General features: G+C 35.5%; 1 pseudogene; it reads left to right on the top strand.

The window, feature by feature from the left end:
• The first annotated feature begins 1,081 nt into the window (after positions 1-1,081).
• The window catches only part of LOC132269580 (phosphoribulokinase, chloroplastic-like), a 43,876-nt pseudogene continuing 24,060 nt past the window's right edge, over positions 1,082-20,897 (top strand).

Raw genomic sequence — 20,897 nt, 5'->3', positions numbered from 1 at the left:
TGTTAGGGTTTACATAGTGGTTGTTCATCCACTAGGGAGTGGATGTAGGTATAGTTTGTTGGTTTTATTATTGACGGGTTTGAGTGTTTGGGATAGTGTAGTGTGTTGGGTTATGAAGGGTTCCAACCCACGTATATGGGGAGCTTAGTCATTTTTATGTTTCTAAACGTTTTAGCTCTTATCGAACGGCTAGTGTGAGCACCGTAGCTTGTGGATTGAGCTACTTTATGTATTCTTGTTTTGATTGTTTAGTTGTCCTTGTAGAATCGTGTTGAGTACAACGTAGAAAGATGGATCTGAATGAAGTTAGACAGCGAGCAGGTGAAGGGCCATCCCAACCAGACAGGGTTTCAATGGGACAGGGTCCAGATAGAGAGGTAGATGAGGATTTACAAGTACCGGAGGACAAAGTTCTAGTAGCAAGGGCTGTAGCCTCAGCCTTTCAGAATTTAGCAAGTACCATAGCTCCTCAAGTGGTACCGCAACTGGCTTTTCAGCCACAAGAGACAGAGATGGAGCATAACCTTAGGTACCTACTCCAGTTCAACAAACTCATGAAAGTAACATTTGAGGGAGGTCTAGACCCGTTGGTAGTGGATGATTGGTTGGATGAAGTTGAAAAGCATTTCAGGGTAATAGTAGTGCCCAATGATCGGTTGAAGATCACCTTAGCTACATACAAGTTTGTTAGCGGTGCGGCGGTATGGTGGAAGACCATGATTAGCGCGCATGATGTTAACAGTATGAGTTGGGATGCATTTAAGAGTCTTTTCTTTGATAAATATTTTCTGCAAACTAAGAAATGAGAATTGACGATGCATTTTGACAGGCTTGAACAACGTGACATGTTAGTGATAGAGTATAAGAATAAGTTCACTTCTATTTTACGTTTCGCTACGGACGTGTTAGGGAACGAGGAGGAGAAGACATGGCATTTTGTGTATGGCCTGAATCGTTCTATTAGTCCGGGGGTGACACTTTTGGAATTAAAGAATTATTCAGAAGCGATTATGAGAGCACTGATGGCAGAGGCAGAAGCCAAAGATTGGCAAGAAAGGAGTGGTATTATGGGTTCTCAGGGATGAGGTACAAGTGTGAGTACTTCTTCCGAGAGCTAGGGAGTATAAAAAAGTACAGAAGTGTTTCGTTGTTTTCTCAGGAGCAGCAGACGGCAGGTGCTACTCCTATTGTTGGTGTTTCTTCAGGGTCCTCTAGGACGAGTTTAGTGTGTTATCACTGTAAGCAGCCAGGACACCGCAAGGTGGAGTGTCCTTTTGATAAGCCTAGTTCCGGAGTTTGTTTTCGGTGTGGTCAGTTGGGCTACATGAAGAGGGATTGTCTACAGAGGAGATGAGATATTACTGTGATTGATTTTTATGTAACGGGGGATACCCATGAGATTAGGCAGTTGCCTGTGCACAGTTGTACTGGATGTAACGGGGGCTACCTGTGAGTTTTGTAACAGGGGTTACCTGTGACTGTGTTGTATTAGGGGTTACCTGTGAGTCGTGTCAATTGTAACGGGGGACACCTGTGAGCCGGCTAGTGTTGTAATGGGGGATACCTGTGAGTCGTGTCGTGTTGTAACGGGGGCTACTTGTGAGTCATGTCGTATTGTAACGGGGGACACCTGTGAGTCATAATGTATTGTTGTCTGTGAGTCGTGATGCATTATTATCTATGAGTCGTGTCGTATGGTAGTTTGTCAGTTATGTTACATAGTTATTTGGGAGTCATGTTGCATTATCATATGTGTGTCTTGTCATGTTGTTGTCAGTGCATACTGTCATGTTGTAATGGGGGATACCTGTGAGTTTGGTACAGTAACGGGGGTTACCTATGGCTGTGTAGTAGGGGATACCTGCAAGTTTTGTAGCTGGGGATACCTGCGAGTTTTGTAGTGAGGGATACCTATGAGTTTGGGTGTGACAAGAGGTATTTGCACACAGTTGTTCTGGTAATGGGGGCTACCCGTGAGTTTGGACAGGTGCCTGTGCACTTTATGCAGTGTCGGGTTCATTTATGCTAGGATAGTGGACATATCCTATAGTGTGGTACCGGACTGGACAATGTTGATGATGCTTAGTGTGAGCCTTAGGGAAGGATATAGTTTGAGATATTTTGTATGAGTTCTTCAGTTGTAATGACATACCAGTTGTGACTATTACGTATTAAGGCAATAATGTATTTATAAGATTATATGAGTATTTCATACAGTTTTATTGGATAACGATATCTATTTCATAAGCAGTTGAGCTTCTACGTGTTGGTTTTATTGATAGATTGATGACAAAAGAATTTTTAACCATGTTACTTTAAAGGTTATTGAGGTAGTGGTCAACATTACCTAGTTGTTTCTACGAATGAAAGGTTTAGAATTTCACTTGTTAAGGTTCTTCTTTGGCAGAATGAGACGCGATGTCTTAGAATTCATTGTCTACCCCTAGCGTTTCGGGAAGGGGCACTGTTCTATTTTGCATATGGATGTTAAGTGTACAAGTTTTGGATCGAGTTGTTTCATCTCCGTTTAGTTCTTTTTTCTTGGCATAGCTTATGCAAGGTATCGATAAGTGCATGTTCTGTTCTGTTGCGGTAGATGGACTTGATCTTCCTTCTTCTTGTGTTGGTCCTGGCAAGGACTTTGTTGTCTTTGAGTTTTGTATCTCAACAAAAAAGTTGTGCGTGTCAGCAAGCGAAAGAACTTTTTAGAGTTCTCACTTTTATTAGGGATCCCAAGTGAGGGTTTGATTTTGATCGTTTGACTTACCTCTACAATAGGAGGTGAAGTCCTTGGTTTTGTAGGATTCGTTCCGAAAGGTTATGATCGAAATGGCATGAGACGCGACTTGTTTACCGGTGTATACATTTTCTTAAGGTCTCAGAACTAGCAGTGGTATCTAGTGGTTATGATGTGACTTGTGTATTGAGGATGGTTAAACCGGGTGTTGTAAGTCGTGTGTCTAGAGTAGGCGTAGAGATTTGTATATATGTATGCTTGAGGATTAGACCTGAAGACAAGAATGATGTTAGTGTTGAGGTCAGATCGACAATGGGAATGGCCTGGCCAACCATTTCTCTTAGTCAGTCTTTCCTTAACACAATGTTGGGTCAAAGGTCAATGATCATCGATTTTAGTATTCTTAATGACAGTCGAAGTACGGTGTTGTGCGTTGCGTACGTTTAACAGTACAATCCCATTTTAGAGTGAGTCTCGCTTGGGGTTGATGGTATTCTTTGTACATGTTCAAGTAACTTTTTGTGGATGGTGGCGTACGTACTTGATACAGGACTACGTGTCCAAGGAGTTTCAATTGTTGGATCAGTTGATTCTTGAGCTATGCTGATGGGTGTCTTTGGGATAACGAGTTGAGCTCGTGTGATGGTTCGTTAAGCGGTTTCGTAACCACAGGTTTGTGGGCCTTAGGGCGTTTGGTGCAGATTGTGTGAAATGCGGCTGGTTGTGGGACCCGCCACCGGAATTGTTGCATACAAGGATTTTAATTGGGTTCATTTACATTCCATGCATTTTATTTAATGTGCTTTATGTGGGTTTTATATAGCTGTATATATATGTGTGTGTGGTGGTAATTAAAGAGAAAAGAAAGAAAAGTAAAATTTTAATTAAAAGTGGTGGGACCCACCACTTATATAAATTGTGGCCAAAAGGCCTTAGGCCTCCATCAGACCATCATTCTCTCTCTCTCCCTCACGCAGCTTTCCTCTCTTTCCCTTCCATTTTCTTTTTCTTTTTCATTTTGCTTCAAATCTTGATTCCTCTCAAACCGTTGAGAGATTTTTGATGCTGTTTGCGACAAATTGAAGAGCTCGAAGAGATTTATGATTTGATCGGAGCCAAGCCCCGTTTGGTGCACCTTGGAATTTTGAATCATAGGGTTTGGATTTAGGAATTTTTGAGTTTTCTACATCAATTTGAGGTAGAGTTGTCTAATTGTCAAATTCCTTAGATTTAGTAGCTAGTTTGATGTTTTTCCCATCCTTCGGCATGTCAATTTGTTTATTAATTGAATAATGAATGTTCTAGGGCTTTGGTTTATGCTTGAGTTTAACCCAATTGATGGTTTTGAAGGAATTAAATGTTTATTTTGTGTGTGACTTTCTAATTGTTGGGAAACGTGCAAGTTTTTAAAACTTTTTGAGGGATTTTGATTCATAGATCTCGATTCATCACATAGAGAGAAGTTTTATGTAAAAATAAAATATGATGTATCATTCAAATAACAGATTGAATAGTTACGTCAAAGGTCTGTGTAAACCTTTAAATCTTTCCTTTAAAGTGAATGTTCTCACTTATTGTAGATCCCTTAGCGAGATGCCTTCTCCTCGAATCTCCATCTTCTTGGTAAATGTTTTGCCTTTAGAAATCACTCATAAGCCTCCATGAATGACCTTGGAAAACTAGGCTTGTGGGAGCCTCCATTAGATGAGAACATAAACCCTAATTTTCTAGAGAGAGAAAATATATTTCTTTTTCCTTCTACTAAAATCACCCTTAAAATATACATAAACCATGTATATTTATAGGCAACTTAAAGGTAAAGAAAAGGAAACACCTAATCATTCTCAATCTCTAATTCACAGGTCTCAAATCTAATATGATTCCAATATCAAGTTGGGCTATGAGTGAGAATCCATTGGGCATATTATTTTATTGGTTACAATGAATTAATAATTGGCCCGGTCTATGGATCCAATTCAATTAATTCATAAATTAATTTCTACTCCACTAAAAGAAATTAATTGAACTCCAATTAAATTATAAATAACCTCTAAGTCAATATTGTACTTTGACCCCTCTATGCATAATTAGTTATCGGATAAATAAAACCATCAATCTGACTACTTAATTAATATATTTATTTTGATACCTTTGATTATTTCTGGCTCGATCACAATAAAACATTTGTTTGACAAAAATAATAATTTAAATAAATAAATATATAATAAATTATTTTGTCTAAAAACACACGAAGGTCTTCGAATTTACTTTGTGATCAACCATAATCAATACAAAATAAATACAAGTAGCAATGATGCAAATATTGAAAATATAACCCTTTAACTATTAATTACATAATTACCCAAAGTGTCCGTCTAAGGATCCCGAAAAATCCGTCAAACAAATCAAAGTAATTATTAATTAATAAAAGAGTCTATACTTTTCTCATTCTTAAGAGTCAAATGCCATGACGGTGATAGGGAGCAATTGCATACGACGGCTCTCATAATATATCTCAACCTAACGCGGATTCAGTTCAAGTCTTAATTAATTTTGAGTCCATCCATAATTACCGACTATAAACCATTTATGATTACTATTTATATTCATGTATTGATCGCCATCACATACATATATAAATATCTCTTGTAATCAAGTGGACACTATCAATTCTATAATGAATCGAAACATAATATATTGAATTCACCAATTGTATAAAACATAAATATTTTAGAAACATCAGGAACGTATGTCACTTTAATCCAAATAGGAATTTGCTATGCCAAGGTATATAAATCCCAACAGTTCCCACCTGCCCTCATAGCCAATTCAAATTGCATCTAACTCCAATGTTATCCAGATGACGATCAAAATTATTAATCAATAACAGCTTTGTTAATAGATCAACAAAGTTGTGTTCCAATGCAATGTTCTAGCCACAAGTATATTTTCTTGCCGGACAATATCATGTAGAACATGATACTTCCTCTCAGTGTATCTTGTTCCTCTATGGAACCTTGGGTCATTGGTTTGGACTACTTCTGCACTATTGTCGCAATATAGCTCGATAGGCAGACTAGTATGCTCCACAATCTCTAAATCAGTGAGATCAAACCAAAAAGGCTTCCATTGCCACCTTTAAGGCTGCAATGTACTCCACCTTCAGGTTTAAGTCAGCAGTTGAAATCTGCTTAACAATCTACTAACTGATTTCCCTTCCATTGAGTGAACATACACTAAGTCATGAACCTCATAATATCTACTTCTGATTGAAAATCAGAACTAGCATACTTGACTAGAACCATATCATCACATCCATAAATGAGTATGATATCATTGATTCTCCTTAAGTACTTAATAATATTTTTCACAACAGACCAGTTATCAAGTCCAGGATTGGATTGATATCATCTAACTATCCCTACAATGTAGTGGATGTCCTGTTTGGTATAGACCATGGCATATATGAGACTCCCATATGCCAAATCATATAGTTCCAGTCTCATTTGCTCAATCTCCTCTGCTAGTCTTGGAAAACTACTTACTAGAGAGAGCAATCCATATCAATAAAGTAAGAACTCATTCTTTGAGTTATGCATACCAAACTTGGTCAAAACTTTATCAATGTAAGATTATTAAGATAAGCCTATTTTCCTTTTAACCTAATCTTACAAAAGCTTGATCCTAGGAATATAACTTACATTTTGAAAATCCTTCATTTAAAAGTAATTGAACAACTACCTCTTTATTGATGATAAAACTTCCATATCATCCTAAATGAGTAGGATGTCATCAATATATATAGAATCAAAAAAATAATGACATTCCCTTGTACACTCATGATTTATTCACTAAGAAATCTTCTAGTGTCTTTTTGTAGATTAACTTGCCTTCCATAGGTATCACCTTACTAGAAAGTTCTACAAGATCACAGAATTTATTAGAATACATAGATTCCAACTCTGATTTCATAGTAACTCACCAAAATGATCTGTATCCATATCAGTTCACGCTTCCGTATAGCTTACTGGGTCCAACTCATGTTTAACAGGGATGTCCATAACGGTCTCACCTAAAAACATGATTCTGTCAGATTGGATGATAATCCTCCCACTACATCAATGTACCAATGCAGGAATCTGTGTACTAGATGATGCTGACGCATCACTAAGGAATTCATATATTATTCTCAATCTCTATAATAAGTGTGTTCACATGTGGTACATATGGTACTCATACCATATTCTCTAACATTATGTTACTTGGTATGTGATTCATAATATGATTCTCCTATAGATAAACAGTGAGTGTAAATAATCAACTTTTATCTTTGAGATCATAAAATAATACATCCTAGTGACTTTAGAGTAGCTATCAAATCTAGCATGCCTATGATCTGTTTCCAACTTATTTGTCCATATCAAGCGCATATGTGCAAAACTACCCCATATGTGCATGTGATTCAAAATAATATTTAGTAAAAAACAACTCAAACGGTATCCTTGAGACAGACTAAGATGGAATGCAGTTCATAATGCGCATCGATATCATTAACGCTAAACTCTTAAATGAAAGAGATAATGTAGCATAACTGTTCATAGATCTAACCATGAGTAATCTTGCTTGGATGTTCATAAGACCACATGTGTCTGTGTGTACTGACTCCAATTGTCCTTTATGTCATTTCATCTGGCTGATTAAGCCCTTAGAATTATCTATCCTTCAAAACAAGATTCACAAGTTTGGTTTAGGCTCCTCTGCCTCACTAGGTAATAAACCTTCTTTGACCAATCTTTGAATCTCATTTTAACTGATTATAACCCAAAAATAGACACTAAAAATACAATGAGTCAGGAATAACAATTTTTCTCTTAACATTCAATCTAGAAGATGCAACATTAATTTCTACATCCTCCAAATCTTAAAAGTTTGTGATTATAGTATATTAACCATCTTTCAATGCACCAGAAGCAATCACATATCTATTCAATTTTATAAAACCAGTTTTACAAAATAACAATTCAGTTTTTATAAACCACAAGTGAAACAAGAATTAGATAGCGTCTAACTTCTGTGCATAAAGATAGTTCTCTAATACTAATATCATCATACTCTCTAATTTCAGATGTAATACTCCCACTGATTTAGCTACAACCTCGACATCAGGTCAAAAGATAAATGTATATCTATATCATCGAGGCTTCTGGATTCCTGAAATCCTTGCAACAAATTGCAAACATGTTTAGTGGCTCCAGAATCTATCCATCAGGAATTAATAGATACAACCACATAACATGGCTCCATGATTAAATATATATTTTCCTATGCCACGTTATTGCTTAGACAGTTCGTCCTTTAGTGTCTTAGTTAGCGGCAAAAGAAACAATTTCCTTCACCCTCAACATATACTGTTTTATTCCCTTTAACCTTTTGGATACCCATGTTTTATGCTAGCCTAATCCTATTATCATCCTTCTTCTTTGCTTTGCCCTTCCACTTGGGCCTAGAAGAAGATGGTATAGACTAGGTTAGATTGATAGGAATGCCTATACTTTTGATTATCCCTTCATCTGTTACTAATTCTATAAGAATATCAGTGAGTGTGAACTCAAACTGATTCCTTATTTAGTTTACTCTAAAAGAACCGAGGCAGTTTGGTAACAAGGCAATAATTATGTTAACTTGAAACTTACCACCCAAGTCAACCCTATTGATCTCCAGCTAATTTTTAAATAATAAACAATCATTTTCAAAATACAATTTCGTACTGGAGTTCCTTAGGCTATCTTGATGATGTTCAAGTCTGACATAGTATGTAGGCATACGCCCTATCTAATCTCACTAAAACATCTCATTAAGTATCTTAAAGTAAAGGAATTAGGTATAGGAGTATTAAATACATTTTGTACCCTTACGTTGTGAATAAAATATCTAAGTTCCTTTTCCAGTCATTATAAATGAGGTCCACATCCATTGAATATGTTAGTAAGCAGATAACATGGATTAGACATAATTAATCTAAATATAAATGCATTCATACAATATGCAAGGTGAATTATTAATACTATCATGCATATTTATAATTAAAATGAGTTTGTTAACCACATAATATAATAAATCTAAAATAAAAGATCATTATCATTATTGGTGAAGCAATCCCTTTTAATTAATGCGGGTCCCTCAACTTCGTAGCATAATAAATCAACCAATCAATATGTCAATAACTTATCCTGATGGAGGAGTTCATTATTACTATTGGTGGGATTCATTTGCTATTAGGTGAGCAGTTCCATTAAAATAATAATGTGTGGGTCCCTTAACCACTGCATGAAAAAATCGGATAACCAATACGCCAATAACTTATTCGGTTGGCGAAGTTCATTATTGCTATTGGCGGGCAAATCCCATCATTTCCATATTCTTAAGACAATGCCTTGTCTATCTATATGAGATGATTCCCAATTTGGTTTAGCCTTTCTAAAATCACCTAGTGTAGACTACTTCGTTGGGGAGCTAACAATATTGATTTTAGATTAAGTGTGTAACGTTATTAATGCTCTAATGAAAAATAAAACATTAAATATCTTGCCATTATAATCTAGACTCTTTAAATCATGCGTAAGGCCTTATTTTTAAAGATCTAATTACAATAAACATTTAATATTTTAATTTTCATGAGACAACCATTCTTGTAATATTAAGACTCTTCAAATCATGCGTGGGGTCTTATTTTTGAATATCTAATTACAATGGTTTTAATAATGAAGGTCATGGGGCAATGTATAAAAATCCCCGCTCCCCCTCAATTTTTAATCATTTATAATTAGGGTTTTCATTTTATTCATTTACATGATATAATGCATGCAAAACATCTTGATTTTAATCCAATTAAATTTAGAAAATATTTGGACTTTAAACGATTCACTAATATTTAATTTAAGGCACACTTTAAAAATAATTTACAAAAATAATTTTTCGTTTCCTAATAAGTACCCTCAAATTAATTAGTATTTAAATTCAATTAATTTTCATAATTTAATTAATATAAATCAAGTCATTTCATTAAATATCATGGATCCAATGCATGAATAATAATTAATAAACAATTATCTATTTTATGCATCACATACATCAATTAATGACAGATCAAGCAAATAAAAATGTCAATGGATTTAGCTTTTAACATTTAAATACTATTTAAGTTGTTCTGGCGACCACCAATGACTTATAAACACTTGTAGGAAGCTGGTACGTGCTAGGAGAAGTAAAACGACACTCGGAATGCGCCCGAAGGACCCCACACGCGCTTTCAAGCGCCTAGGGAAGCTCCTGCGCATTCCCACGCGCTGGGAATAGGAATAGGCGCATGGCATGCGCCTTCACGCGCTGCCACGCGCCGGTGGCAACAACAGGCGCGTGGCACACGCTGCCACGCGCGTTGAACAATTAGCACGTGCTGGCACGTGTTCCACACGCCCCAGCTGCATTCAAAAGTGCTGATTGCACCACTTCTTCGCCACGTGTGATTAAACCTCTCTCCTGCATGATTAGGATCCATGGTTGCTGGTGCGGGTACAATGAATTATCTTAAACCGCGGCACACCAGATTGGACAGCCAACTTCCGGCGCCAACCTTGCCGCCGGCGAAGCTCCAGTCGCCAGAAAATTGCTAAAAAATCCAGGAAAAATTTAAAAAAATTCCCAGAAAATTAAATTAAGCTTCAAAAAATTCCAAAAAAATTATGAAAAATTCGAAAAAATTCTAGAAAATTACTGAAGCAAAATTTAACCCTTTCGGACCTTCTTGAAGCTTCATAGACTCTTTCGATGAATATTACATGGCTTTAATAAATACTTACAATTTGAAATACAATGGAAAAAACATCATTGAATTTTCAAACGGCTAAATCAAAGCCTTAATTACATTCATCTAAAGATAAAATTACATTCAACGAAACTATAAGCTTCATCCATGGCTCAAATACACATCATCATCCATTCACAATTATACATACATCATCATGTATCAATATATTAAATCATACATCAATATATATATATAATTTGGATCCATGATGATAATTTTGATAAAAATATGATCTCTAGTAATGAATCAAACCATGCTCTGATACCACTATTGGGAAACGTGCAAGTTTTAAAAACTTTTTGAGGGATTTTGATTCATAGATCTTGATTCATCACATAGAGACAAGTTTTATGTAAAAATAAAATATGATGTATCATTTAAGTAACAGATTGAATACTTACATCAAAAGTCTGTGTAAACCTTTAAATCTTTCCTCTAAAGTGAATGTTCTCACTTATTGTAGATCCCTTAGCAAGATGCCTTCTCCTCGAATCTCCATCTTCTTGGTAATTATTTTGCCTTTAGGAATCACTCATAAGCCTCCATGAATGACCTTGGAAACTAGGCTTGTGGGAGCTTCCATTAGATGAGAACATAAACCCTAATTTTCTAGAGAGAGAAAATATATTTCTTTTTTCCTTCTACTAAAAATCACCCCTAAAATATACATAGACCATGTATATTTATAGGCAACTTAAAGGTAAAGAAAAGGAAACAACTAATCCTTCTCAATCTCTAATTCACATGTCTCAAATCTAATATGATTCCAATATCAAGTTGGGTTATGAGTGAGAATCCATTGGACCTATTATTTTATTTGCTACAATGAATTAATAATTGGCCCAGTCCATGGACCCAATTCAATTAATTCATAAATTAATTTCTACTCCACTAAAAGAAATTAATTGAACTCCAATTAAATAATAAATAACCTCTAAGTCAATATCACACTTTGACCCCTCTATGCATAATTAGTTATCGGATAAATAAAACCATCAATCCGACTACTTAATTAATATATTTATTTTGGTGCCTTTGATTATTTCTGACTCGATCACAATAAAACATTTGTTTGACAAAAATAATAATTTAAATAAATAAATATATAATAAATCATTTTGTCTAAAAACACAAGAAGGCCTTCGAATTTATTTTGTGATTAACCATAATCAATACAAAATAAATACAAGTAGCAATGATACCAATATTGAAAATGTAACCCTCTAACTATTAATTACATAATTACCCAAAGTGTCGGTCTAAAGATCCCAAAGAATCCGCCGAACAAGTCAAAGTAATTATTAATTAATAAAAGAGTCTATACTTTTCTCATGTTTAAGAGTCAAATGCCATGACGGTGATAGGGAGCAATTGCATACGACGGCTCTCACAATATATCTCAATCTAACGCGGATCCAGTTCAAGTCTTAATTAATTAAGAGTCCATTCATAATTACCGACTATGAACTATTTATGATTACTATTTATATTCATGTATTGATCGCCATCACATACATATATAAATATCTCTTGTAATCAAGTGGACACTATCAATTCTATAATGAATTGAAACATAATACATTGAATTCACCAATTGTATAAAACATAAATATTTCAGAAACGTTATGAACTTATGTCACTTTAATCCAAATAGGAATTTGCTATGCCAGGGTATATAAATCCCAACACTAATGACATGCTAAGAAATGACTACGTGTTGGATTATATATGTTATTCCTAGTATGGTTGTTTGGTGTATGTTGAAGCATGCTAAAGTCGTTTAATAAACTTGATATGGCCATGAAATTGTTTATTGCATAATGAAGGAAATGTTGAAAATTGAATGATTGAAATTAAAATACCCCATATGCATAACATAAGGGTATTGATAGGCCCAAGAGAGGTGAGGGTGTAGATGAGGTGCGTAGATGTGTGGGCGTGGGAAAAAGAGGTATGGTTACACGGTGGTATGGACGGGGTGTGTGAATAACTGAGGGTATGGTGTGAAGTGCGGTTGCATTGAAATTTTATGCATTGCATTGTATGTGATGGTAATGACTATTATTTGAAAACTTAAGTGCCGTACGTGAAATCCCTCGCATGATCCCCACCCCTTTTCCCTATTTATTGTGTGTAAAGTATTGGATTATTTACTTTGTTTGAGGAGGTGCCACTTAGGCAATCTCTACTGAGTCGTTATACTCACTCCTCTACATTTTTCAGGACTCGAGAAAGAACCGGCGGAGGACGGATTACTAAAATTTTAGTTCGGAGATTCGGAGTTCATTTTGCTTACTTTTGTATTTAAGAAACTCGTTCCTTTGTAAAGTGTTACCTTGAAAATGTATTTTCTTTTGTAAAGTATGATCGTGTATTGTAATTATGATACTAGATAGTATTTTGATGTAAATTGACCATATAGATATTTCATATGGAATGGGGATGTGATACTATACTTTGAGAAATTATGAATGCTTTTAAATGCATTATGTTGTGTATTGTTGTCGTAAATTCGGAAATTTGAGTCGTTACAATCCAAAATTTTTATTTTTTTTTGTTTTACAAAACCATAAAATTTTAACATTGCCCTTACTGAAATTACAGCAAAAATCCCACTATACAAATTTGTTCCCCTTCACATAATTTTTAGGTCCATGACTGTGACTGCTCACGCCTCCAAACTTAATTTGTGTTGATGTTGTGATTAGTAATTATTTGTCTCGTTTCAAATAATTATTAAAGATGAAGTCATTGATATCATATAATATAAAGGAAATAATCAATTATAAATTCAAATTCAATATAGGGTTAAGTACAAAAAAAACCCCTTAAAGTATTGGCCTATTGCAACAAACCCCCCCTGAACTAGAAAAAAAACCCTTGAACTATTAATTTGTTGCAGTTAAGGACATTCCGGCAGATGGGTTGATTGGAAAAATTAAAAGATAAATATGCCCTTATGAAAATGACGTAGTTTTGGGAGTCTTTAGGCCTGTTTGGTATATGCTTTGCTTGTGTAGGCCTGCTACAGTAGTAATTTTTTAGCCCAAAACTGTAATGACCCGGTCATTTTCTTCCTTTTTCCCTTTTTCCTCAAATTTTAAGGATAAATTTTTTCCGTTGTCTTTTCTTTTTTGTGGATGGTTTTTCGTCCCTTAGTGTCATCTCGAGTACTCAGAATTGGTTTCTGAGACTCTTTCATGTGAATTGACAACTTCCTTTGAGGACCGAGTCATTTTCGCATTTTTCGTTTTTGGACACTACGCGCTATTTCGTCTTTTCCCTATTTTGTCTTATCTCCCCGTTTGTCAGTTTTTGGCACAACCTCACTTCTTGTGCTCGGAGTTGGTTTTTGACTCCACGTATCCTTATTGTGAGTGGGTTCTATGAAATACTTATCTTTACTTTTGTAAGAAAATACTCTGGTTGCTCCCGTTGCCCATAGAGGCATGGATGCAAGAATCTTTGGAATTAATTTTATTTCTTAGGGTGTTTTTCATAAAAAATTTTTGAAGATATTTTATTTCAGGGGTATATAAGAAAATATCTTTTGGAAGATATTTTCATTTTGGGGCAGTTTTGCAGTTAACCCTTTTTGTAGGGGTCATTGTGTAATTAATGAAAGTTATTGCAAAATATCTCGTCTGGAGCCTGGATCCTCGTACATGATTCATTTTCACTTTTTGTTGACTTGTAAATTCATAGAATTCCGTTCTAGTCGTTTTTCTCTAGTTTCTGGACCCAGTTGCCGCCGAACTTGTTCAGGGCATATCTCTCTGCTCGGAATTCAGTTTTTGACGCCGTTTCTTCCGTTGTTCATATTTTCTCATTTTGAATCTTTTTGGTTCACGGTGTTTTTCTGTTTGAGCATGTTTCTAAAATTTTCACTATTCAAGGCGTTTTGGGGCCTTTTTGCAATTTTGTAAAGTTTTGGGGTAATTTCGCGATTATTGAAAAATTGGGAATTATAAATAGGACAAAAATTAGAAAATTTTCTAATTTTTCAGAATGCTTCCTCTTCAGCCGTGGGTTCTCTTCCTCTCCCAAAATCATTTCATTTTATTTCTTTTTTTTGCCTTCAAGCTTCCCTTCCATTTTCCGGCGATCGGCTGGTCTTCTGGACTTGGTTCCTTGATGGAAAACGTTCCCCTCACTGCTCTCTACATCATACTCAAAGGCCTTAATTTTTGGAGGTATATAGAATATTTTACGAAATTTTGAAGGTTTGACTCTAGGAAATTCAATGAGGGTTTTGAACCATTTGTAGCCGGATTCCGGAGTGGGTCCTTCAGGGCAAAATGATCTCCTCAGCGTTGGCCACATTCCCACTGAACAGTTTTCTATTCCGTCGCTGTTGACCGGAGTTGACCGGTGTTGACCGGAGTTGACCGGCGTTGACTTTTCGGCCGGGAATGAATTTGGAGGTAGGAGATGTTTATAGGCTTATGTGCTATGTGATTTATCATTTTTGATGTGTATACCATGTTTTTGTATGGAATTTAGAATTTTATTTAATTATTCATTAGTTAAAAATTAATTCACATGGTTGTATATGATGAAGAATTAATTAAGGACTTGATATTTGATTAGGCCTTGTCTTAATCTATGTTATATATTAATTTAGGAACTTTTAGAGTTGTTTTGAAATCTAGAGAATTATTTAAATTTTATGTAATTAAATTCTATTTAATTACTCCATAGATGTAATTAAGCTTTTGACTTGATATTAGTAATTATCATGAATTAATCTTTGTTATATATTAAATTTGGGACATTTTAATGAATGTTGAAATCTAGGGATTTAATTATTTATATTTAATTAAATTTTATTTTACTATTCATGGCTTAAATTAAAGTATTGATATGACATATGTAATGACCACAATGTGATCTTTGACGTGTATTAATTTGAAGCCATTTGGAATTGAATTGAAATCTAGAGAATTTAATTATTTTTATTTAATTAAATTCTATATAATTGTTCTATGGATTTAATTATATTTTGGAAGTTGTTCCTAAGTTTAAATTATGGATTTGGACTTGTTGTGTATTCACATTGTTATAGTTTAAGCATTGAACTAGACTGTTGTTATGTTAGATTCATGAGTTTATGTTTTCAACGTTGAAATATATTGTTATAGCGTGTAACGAGTCGCACACTGAAGATTCGACATTTGTCATGCCATAGTAGATGTAGATTTAGAGCATGTATTGTATGTGTTTCCAAATTTTTATTGTGCTTGGTAAATAGTTGATATCTTGTATATACAGTTGAGATATATACATTGTTGCACAATTTTTTGATTTTGGAAACTTGGGGATGTCGTTGTTTGGCTACGGCTAGGACTTCGTTCTAGTACGGGGGATTGTCCCTCTATATAGTCTAGTGCGCACATAGGGACGTTACCCGTGGGCTAGTAACCCTAAAGTAACTATGGTGTCGGTCTGATCCGACGTGACGTCCAAGTATCCACTTTGGTTGATTTCACATTTCGTTTGAAGTTGATAACTATATGATGTTATAACTTACTGTTTCTTATTTGATTCTCCATATTTCATTGCAAGATGTTAACCTTGTGAAATCATGCTTTATGCGTTGTATCGGAAGTTCCAATGTTGGTTAAATTGTATTGATATCATGATTTTTGTTTTGGTGTTCAAATGTGGCTCAGGAATAACCCTATAAATTCATTTGGAACATAGACGTTAGGTGGCATGACCCATTTTGGTAGTTCTTGTGTTTTAAATTTCAAGTCGATAACCTTGAGAATCTATATGTTGTTGCTTTGTGTAAGCATGCTCCTATGTTGTTGCTTTGTGTAAGCATGACCCTATGTTGTTACTTTGTGTAAGCATGACCCTATGTTGCTATAATTGCATGAATGAGGTGATTGATGCTAGAAATGATCTTAGGTATCTAGGATGCTCCTTGAGTCTCACATTTGACATAGACGTTAGGTGGAATGAACCACAATAATTAAATCATGCAAACTTGTAAAACATAGGTCGATGCATGCTCATTTCCTACGAGTAGCTTTATGTTACTCACCCATACGAAACTGGGGCATATTTCAGGTACAAGAATCAAAGTTGAGGCCTTCATTATGCTTGGATGGTTTGTGGACTTGGAGACTTCCATTTTTGTGAAGGTTAGCTTGGAATACCAATTGTAGTCTTATATGTCAACATGTGTATAGTTGATTCCTTATATGTAATGTGTACATGAGTACACTCTTTATAATGTATTTGACATGTATGAGATAAGGCCGGAGGCCAATGACATGTAATTTGTATTTTATGTAAATTTTGACTTCATGGAATGTTATGAAAGTGTTGAAAAATATTGAGTTTTTGCTTCACCATGTTTGCATTGGGTGTGGGAATTCCATTTTGATTCTTCCATTAGCATTCATTCACCATGTATGAAGTGTGGCCAAGGGCCAAGCGGCATTTTGAAACCATCTCATGATTTTGAATTCCAAGTTTTTATTCCAAATTACATTTTTGGCATTTTGGCCGTTCGGGGGTCATATTTTGCATCGGCCATATTTTTGGGCCATGGACCATTATAGCACATCTTACTAGGTAAGTTACATTTGCGTGCATAGTCGTTTTCGGGTAAAGCTTCTTCTTTGGTGAAATGAGCCTCCTACGGACTCATTTTACACTTTTGTTGCATAACCTGACCTAAGGGTATTTTGGGAATTTTCTTTGGGAAATAAATTCTGTTCTTCACATGATTGAATAGGAAACATGTTTTTAGGGGGGGCTTCTTTTTCGTGTTTCTCTGGAAAATGTCGTCTTGGCATCGGAAATCACATCCGAAGTTCAGCTCTCAGTTTTTAAATTTAGTAGCTTTTTGGACCCTCTGGACCAGTTTTCTTGGGAGGGCATTTTGGGCATTTCACAGTGATTTTTTTTCGATTTTTCAAGTTTTTTATGTAGAAAACTCGATTTTGAGGGGGGTTTCTTCTTTGAGTTTTTCCCGAAAATGCCATCTTGGCCTTCAAATTTCCATTTTTCCCTAAAAAGCCCCTGCTGCCAGGTTTTTGGGTCGCACCCTCACTGCCCCTTCACATCTAAATGTTTAGATGGGGCTTCGTAACCGGTTACATGTGCATGGGCAGTGTTTTGGTCAAATTTTTTGGCCTTCTAACTGGTTAGAAGGATCTCCTAACCGGTTATATGCTCTTGGGTTGGTATTTTTTGACCGTTTTGCCCCTGTTTCTTCTGTTAGCTATATCTTCTTCATCCGGACTCCGAATCAAGCGAATTTTGAGTCTAAGTTTATTAATTTTTTGTTATCTTTCCAATGGTGTGCTCGGTGGCACCCACTTTTAAGCTAGAAATGACAATTTTACCCCTAGGTTCATTCTTGTCCCTTTTTGAAACGTTGCTTCCACAATTGTTTCCTTTGGGTTCCGTGACCTCATTGAGTGTCACATTGGTGTCTTAGAGATGCGTGGTATCTCTAGAGATCATGTTTCATCTTTTGTTTTCGCATTCTGGATCCAGTTCGGGTCATCACGGGACACACTGGGTTGAAAAATCCAAGGTCGTCACAAAAACATGTTTGGTTCGGCCTGCTTAACAGATTCAATTTTTGGGCCAAAAAGTGAAACACTAAAGTGGTGTTTTACTTTGTTTCAGTACTGTTTAGCCCAATGCAATCACTGTAGCAGAAGAAATAACTTAGGCCAATTACTGTAGAGGAGGAAAGAACTTAATCGACGTATAAAAGCTGACTTGCAACATTCTGCTTCATTTTTACCCAAAATTTTCTCTTTCCTCTGAAACCCTAGGTCAGGCAATGTTGGAGGTGACCCAAACGTACCTGCTGCAATATTGAAGAATGAGGTCATTTGATAATAGTGTAAGTCCTTTGAAGCCTCAAAACACTTGATTTAGTGTGATTACAAGTGTTCTTCAGTTCTGAGTTGTTCGATTTTGTTGGATTTTGTCTTCAAAAATAGGATTAGGTCGAATTTTTCTCTTCCATTTCTTCTAGTCTAGTTGAGATCTGATTGTAAGGCTTCTACACGATCGATTTGGTCTACAAAAACGTTTCCATGACCCTAGTTCTAGTGATTTATGTCTTTTTGTTTGTATTTAAATTTTATACATGTATATTCATTTTGTATGTCAATATATATATATGTGTATTCTAATTTGAGATTTTGTTCCCCTCTCAAGAGGGTTTGCTCCTGTGGTGTTTCCTGTCTCTATGTCTTTAAATTTCAGAATATTCGATCAAAAATTTAACATTCGACAAATCAATTAATTAAGTAAATGAAATTACAATTTTATTTATAAAAGAATTACAAATCAGACAAAACTTCTTTTTATAATATTGGATTTTTATAATATTGGATGTTTCAACCATTTTTATACTTCTAAGAGTACTCTTTAAACAATAAGATTTATGCCTGAAATAACATATTGGCCATTCAAGTTAAATTCATGAATTTGCAATTGCAATTGGATGCTCTAGTATGTGTGATTTCACTTTGGCCTTGTGATGACCCAAATTTTAGGATTTTAATTTAAATTATTTTATGATTTATAGTTTTCAACAGATTGAAATTTTTTAGAGAGTAGAAAGTGAAATTGGTGGTATGGTGCGGGTCCACAAAATATTAATGATGAGTAATGGTTTGATTTTTATTATATATATATATATATATTGTCAGATTGAGATAGAGGCATAAAGGAAGCATGATGACAGCCAAAGTGGAAGGGGAAAAGATTGAAATGGATTTTGATTTTTGTTTTGTTATATATATATATATATAAACCAAACCCATTAACCATTTCCCATGGACCCACAACCATATCTCCATTAAATTGACTTGCTCTCTTTTTTCTTACTCCATTATATATATATTTAATGCATGTGATGATGGAAGGGTGATGCTACCAGCCAAAAGTAATGGAGTATGAAAAAAGAGAGCAAGTCAATTTAATGGAGATATGGTTGCGGGTCCATGGGAAATGGTTAATGGGTTTGGTTTATATATATATATATATTCTGTATTTATGTTTTGTTTGCTGAAGAGTTGGAATGGGTGGCTGAAATTTGAAAAGAAAAGAAGAAAGGAAAAGGTGGTGATGGTGGGTCCCATTTGCTGCCAAAAGCCTTTGGTTTCACGTGGGCTTAGTGAGTTCCTTGTTCTGTGAAATGAAAAGAATTGAAACAGGTGAGAGGCGATTGTGATGTGCACGCGGGTCCACTTGGAGGGTTGTGATCACAATTCACTTAGGTTGGCTGAATTCTTCACGTGGGCTGATTTGTTGCGGTAATGATGAAGATAGAAATGATAGGTTTTGGCAGACCACTTTTTGACTTGGGCTTGTTTTATGCACGTGGGTTTTGTTTGTTTGGTGAGTTGAAAGTGGGATTGAGTCGGTGTAATTGGTCTATAAATTGAGTGTGTTGCGTGCATTGCTAAGTAGGAAAGTCGAGGCAGAGAAGAGAAAAATTAGAGAGAGTTTAGGGGCAGAGAGGTCCGAGAGTCTGCAGAGGTGGTCTTGGAGTTTGAAGCACTGATAATCCAGTGAGGAAAATCTTTTTCAGGGTAGGGTTCTCTATACCTTGAATGGCATGGGATGGTTTTGCCTCAAATGATTTTATCAAATATTTTAATTAAATGTATATTTATTTTGTCTATATACTCACATGATTATGTATGTTTTGTGAAGCTGTTTTGTTAAACCTCCATGAAATTCTTGTTATGGTTTTTCGTACTAGGACTTTTTGTCTCACCACCCTCTAGTTTCAGGCACCAAAGATGAACAGAGATTGCTAGATACGGGCTTAGGGTGAAGAGTTGGCGTTGTAGGATTTTATTTATTTATTTTGGAGAATTTTTGTGCATATTTGAGGGAATTGACTTTGTATAAAAGTGGACATTTTTTTTGAGATCCTGGTGTATTTTGATGTATTTGAATTCGAATAAATTGAGAATTTTATTAGAAAATTCGTTGCATGACAAAATGGTATCAGAGCTGTACCTAGCCGGAGTGTGAGTGTAGTGATGATGTAGACGGGTGTGAGTGGGCGAGTGTGTAGTACTGGTCAGCTACCACTCGTAGCCAAGTGTGTGTGGGCGAGTGTGTAGTACTGGTCAGCTACCACTCGTAGCCAAGTGTGTGTGGGCGGATAGCGTTCACCGGCAATTACTGGAATGGTTGGTTAGTGTGGTTGGACAGGTAGCCCATATTTGATATTGTTTGTGTTTTTTTTAGTGGGTGGGTGATGCATAGACTAGCTACCACAACGGTTATGGAGTGTGT

The sequence above is a fragment of the Cornus florida genome, unplaced genomic scaffold (genome assembly GCF_030987335.1).
Source record: "Cornus florida cultivar Cherokee Brave unplaced genomic scaffold, ASM3098733v1 CherokeeBrave_3.0.0_Hap2_Chr01, whole genome shotgun sequence".
NCBI classification, from domain to species: Eukaryota; Viridiplantae; Streptophyta; class Magnoliopsida; order Cornales; family Cornaceae; genus Cornus; species Cornus florida.
The sequence above is the reverse complement of the archived record's forward strand: the minus strand, read 5'-3'. Positions and strand labels throughout refer to the sequence as shown.